This window comes from Pelobates fuscus, chromosome 5 (genome assembly GCF_036172605.1).
Source record: "Pelobates fuscus isolate aPelFus1 chromosome 5, aPelFus1.pri, whole genome shotgun sequence".
Taxonomy (NCBI): domain Eukaryota; kingdom Metazoa; phylum Chordata; class Amphibia; order Anura; family Pelobatidae; genus Pelobates; species Pelobates fuscus.
This window is the reverse complement of record NC_086321.1, coordinates 353,190,327-353,195,915: the sequence shown is the minus strand read 5'-3', so window position 1 is coordinate 353,195,915 and position 5,589 is coordinate 353,190,327. Positions and strand designations below refer to the sequence as shown.

The 5,589-nt window shown below is 38.1% G+C and overlaps 1 pseudogene; it reads right to left on the bottom strand.

Moving 5' to 3' along the window:
- Positions 1-4,066: 4,066 nt before the first annotated feature.
- LOC134611752 (translationally-controlled tumor protein-like) lies at positions 4,067-5,229 on the bottom strand (annotated as a pseudogene).
- Between the last annotated feature and the right edge of the window lie 360 nt (positions 5,230-5,589).

The following is a 5,589-nucleotide window of genomic DNA, read 5'->3' as shown; positions in this document are numbered from 1 at the left end:
ATATTTTTTGTACTTCACATTTGTTTTTGTTTTTTGTTGGTAAAGGTTTTTAGATATGTTTAGACAAACCCTGCTTCTTCCATTCTGACCAATGCCCCACGTCTTAATTGGAGTCAGTCTGAATGTAACAGAATGATAACAGTGACGTGTTCAGGTACTGCATGTGCTGTTGGGTTTCCTGTGAGGAACTGTGCGATATCATTTCCTAAGAGTCAAGATTCAGAGGCAAATATCTTGTATTACAGCAAGTTATTTCCTAAATATGGTCATACATAATCAGGAGTTTCGGTTCATATCCTCCTTCAAGATTTAAGCAATTTCAATATCTTAATCGTTTGCCAGACAAACGTTTAAAGTCCTTTGTCTTAATCACAATAATTAGAATCAGCAGTACATTTCAACACCACTTTGTAGCTTCCCAGAATCAAGATTATTGCCAAGAGCTAACCTAAATTATGAACAGCTACGCGAATTAATACTCGATTGTCAGCTGAGTATGAATCCTTCTCCCAGATTCTCTAATTATAGTTCCACAGAGGTTAAAGGGACAATGCGTTACACTTAGGTTGAGTTTTCTAAACAAAACTCTCAAATCAAACATTTAAAATATCCTTGCACTTGGTTAATTTTGTTAAAATGTTACAATACGAATTTCAGTTTGCAAATTCCTGTTTAGTAATGAAGTTACCCACAGTAAAAATGACGTAACGAAGATAGCTTTTCCTGCGAATACGACCAGGAGGGGAGGTCTGTGTCCAGTTTTCTCATAACACGTTCTCCTAGAAGAGGTTCCTTGCTCTGGGAAACAAGACATAACGGTATTAACTGAAAATGTGCCTTAACATATGTGTTTGCATTCCAGGCTACAGACGGATTCACAGAATTCCGACTAGGCTGGTGAAGAAGGGAGAGAGGTGAAAAACAAACAAACCCATCAGAGCAACTAAACTACAGAAATCTTCCCAGTTTCATACGATAAAACCTAAAGCATTATTTCATTCCTAGCTACAAACATTTATTGCAGCCACACTGTCCTTTGAAACCCATGTGCAGCATTTAATGGACAACTGTCCCCTGTACAATATTTTTTCATATGATAATCGTTTCAAGTTTTCATAGGAAATTGATACTGTGTTAAATAAAATATATTTAGAAAAAAGTTTAAAAAAAAACCCAACTAATTCCTACCTTTAGTATATGTCAGGATCCTTCAGACATATACATAAAGCTTGGGTCAGACAGTGTTTGGAAACCTCTGTTTAGTCTCTATGGTCCTCTCTGATTCGTAGTGCAGTGACATCATCAGACCCATTAATTATCAAATACAAACACTGTCTAACCCAAGGTGTATGTATATGGCTGACAGATCCTGTCATATACTAAAGGCAGGGATATAATTTTTCAAATTGTTTTTACATATACTTTGGTTAACAAAACTTGATGAAAGGATCATTATATTAAAAGTTAGTGTTGAGGTGACATTTCTCCATTAAGGTCTGATTTTTTTTTGTCATTAATCCATCACTTTTTATCAAAACTAAAACATCCCAGTATTTAAAAACCTTTATGCTTTTTGAGTTTTTTTCGTAAAACCAATTAGATGTTAAATTTATTTTCCAACAATTATCTGTTGTATTTTCCGTATCCCAGGTGCAAACATTATCAATCTGCAGACTTGAAAGGTTATTAATCAAAATGCGTATTATCGGGAATTCAAAGTGAATTCCTGTCACGTCCCCCGCGCCTCCATGCAGCATGACTGCATCTGATCGAAAATAATAAAAACTCACCTAAGGCAAGTCAGCGTGCCATTCAGCACCCTAGTGGCGCAATCCCAGACCGGTGCGGCGTTCTAATACTCGCTGGCCGTTGCGGTCCAAAGCAACTATGTAGCCCCGCCTCCGTCATCAACAAAGATGGCGCTGACGTGCGTGTCACGTCACGCAAACGGCGCACACGCACGTTTTGGGGTCAAAGGCTATGTACAACCAATCATAGCCTTAGCAGGGTTATTTAAACTCAAAATAGCATTTGGTCAGTGCCCTGTTGTGGTTTCCACTAGTTGGTTAACAGAGAGTGCGTTCCTATTCTAGTTCTTTTTGGTATTTGACTTTGGCTTGTATTTTGACTTCCCCGTATTTCTGGTAACCTGGACTTTCGGCTTGTTTCCTCGTTGTGTCTCTTTCTGTGTCCCTGACCTCAGCGAGTATTTTGACTATTCTTTATTTACGTTAAGTCCGGCCATTCTATGGCCCGGTATACGTTATCCTTGTTCATTGTGTATTACATAGTTTTGCATGTTGGGTCAAATAGTAATCGTGACAATTTCATATTGTAGCCCAAAATAACCGATCCAAAAACATAATTGACTTGCCAAAATTTGTAATTTACTTAAAATCCATTTCATACTTTAGCGAATAACCCTGTTGATCTTATTACAATTATATTTAAATACATTTACAATAGGGATATTTGTATGAAAAGTCACCATTTATCCCAACTCGGTTAACCCCTTAAGGACACAACTTCTGGAATCAAGACGGAATATTTCCGTCATGTGTTCTTAAGGGGTTAATATGCCAGGGCAATACTTAGCAACAGCAGCAATATTCTGTTTTAAACCTTTTATCATGTAAACCGTATCTTACATTCCAGAAATTCAAAAACAAGAATGACCCTATGCTCAAAACTTTCAGGAATGGGTCTGAATGTTTTCTCCATTCTTCAGAAAGAAAGAAAGATTAGACAAGCTGGTTATCTGCATTTATTAGGTTTTTCTGATGTGTCCTCTCTTCCATATAAAATTCGTACATGTATATTAACATGGAGGTTGTCTGGCTCAGTGTAGGTCAGGTGAATAGAAATTATATAATTTATAAACTGAAATTATAACCCGGAATTTTATATGGAAAAAATGGACTCCGCAACGAATACAATATGATCAAGGTTATTTATTTTTTTAAATTACTACAACTTTATTGAACCTTTAATACTTTGGTTTCCAATACATTTGTCTAGCAAGAAACTCTGTGGAATACACGGTAAACCTTGAATTCATGGCACTTAAAGGGACACTATAGTCACCTGAAGAACTTTAGCTTAATGAAGCAGTGTTGGTGTATAGAACATGCCCCTGCAGCCTCACTGCTCAATCCTCTGCCATTTAGGAGTTAAATCCCTTTGTTTATGAACCCTAGTCACACCTCCCTGCATGTGACTTGCACAGCCTTCCATAAACACTTCCTGTAAAGAGAGCCCTATTTATGCTTTCTTTATTGCAAGTTCTGTTTAATTAAGATTTTCTTATCCCCTGCTATGTTAATAGCTTGCTAGACCCTGCAAGAGCCTCCTGTATATGATTAAAGTTCAATTTAGAGATTGAGATACAATTATTTAAGGTAAATTACATGTGTTTGAAAGTGAAACCATTTTTTTTTCATGCAGGCTCTGTTAATCATAGCCAGGGGAGGTGTGGCTAGGGTTGCATAAACAGAAACAAAGTGATTTAACTCCTAAATGACAGTGAATTGAGCAGTGAAATTGCAGGGGAATGATCTTTACACTAAAACTGCTTTGTTTAGCTAAAGTAATTTAGGTGACTATAGTGTTCCTTTAAGATTTCTCAGAAGGGACCAAGCTGCTAACAAGACAATTCATATTCTGGATTACCTCCTACAAGGCTTAGATCACATTAGATGACAAATCCAGTCAGTTTTAGATTTAGTGGACCATTAACAGCTGCAAATGTTAGCTATGTCTAGAGGTTTACTTCTTATTAAAGTAAAACACCAAAACCACTACAGTGGTTAAAATGCCAGGAGTAGCCTGCTTATGTGGTGATTGGAGTGTTCCCTTAAGTATATTAATATAGCAAGATATTTGGTATAATCCATGCAAGTTTCCTTAATGATGTTGTTCTAGGTTGAGTGACAGTCCCTTAATCTGGTGCAAATCAAGGTTGATTGCAATTAAAAACAGCAGGATAAATTAGATGCCAAATATTGCATTATTTTGTGTAGAGGTAAAGAGAGACTATACACTTATCAGGACCAATCGACACTTTAAAAAAAGTTCAAGGATGATCATAAGCCTGTGCAGAGCAGGCAGCAGTCATTTATGCTCTCCCCATTCAACACAACCGATGTTGAGTAATGCAGGGCAACTGAAGTGTAACCAACATAACCCCTTCAGAGCCAGAGGTTCTTACAACAGAACAGAAAGGTCCTCTGGCAGTGGAGGAACAATTTTCAAAGGGCCAGCAGCATAGTGTATCCCCTGGTTTACTTGATAGGCAGGTTGTCCACTTCTTTGCATGTTCAGGCAAAAGATGTTCATGAAGCACAAGACCTCTGTGCAAACAGGCGAAGTTGGGTCCTCTCAAATGCACTCAAAAGTCAACATCATGTATGGACTGTAGGAAACCAAGAACCATTACCTACAGTGGAGAATGATGGACTTTATTTCAACTATAAATGAAAGTATGAACATGTAAAAACGTGCCTCCACCGGAATAATTTAGGGGCAAAGTAAATCGTGAAGCTCAATGTTATCAGTCCAGTTTGAGTCTTAAGACTTTGCGTTATCCAGGTGCTTTATAGATGAGAAGCAGCAGCCAGTTCCGATCCAAGATGTGATTGTTAATATTTCTCTAGCTTCAGGCCATCCTTGAAGAAGATCATGAGTAATACTATCTTCACGGAAATCCAGCAGAGCCACCTTGCCCTCTGTTCATGCCTTCTCCTGTAAAGAACTGATAGTTTTTGAAGTTGCCAAGGATGTCTTTGATTTTCTCTGCAGCACCAGTCATGAAAGGTTTAACATGGGTTGGATTTGTTTCCTCAAGCTTTCCTTTGATTAGTTTCATGTAACCCTTAATATAAGATTTGTAAGATTCCTTTGTGAAGCCAGTTTCCTGAAGCTTGTGATTTAATACTATATCAATTCCTGTGACTGTTGTTAAATCTGACCCTTCGTCTGGGCACTCAGCAGATGCATTTTCACCAACCAGAGCATCATCAATTGGACCTTCTATTCTAGAGACCATCTTGCCTTCAACTTCATAGCAAAGTCTACAACTGCTTTCTTTGATTTTGTAGATGTCTGAGAACATCTCGAACATCTCGTCTCCGGACATGATATCCCTGTAGATGATCATGGCGGCGGTGTACTGAGCAGCTAGATCCCGGAGCAGTCTATCGGAGGCTCAGCGCCGGCAGAGGGTGGGGAGAGGAAAAGCATCAAGGTTATTAATATGAAGTGTAAAAGCTCTGTACGTTCACATCCTTTGCAAAATGCACTATAAGCAGAGACGGTATAAAAATATTATCTATTTAGGACCTAAACTCCTTTGTCCTTTATTTTCTATTAGGAAAGCTTTCTGTCGCAGAGCTTCCTAGCAATAAAACAAATATTAAAGGGACACTATAGTCACCTGAACAACTACAGCTTAATGTATTTGTTCAGGTGAGATCTATAGCTTCCTGCAGGCAATCTAATGTAAACACTGTATTTTCAGAGAAAATACAGTGTTTACATTGATTGATAGGAATACCTCCAGTGGCCGTCACTCAGACTGCCACCAGAGGTACT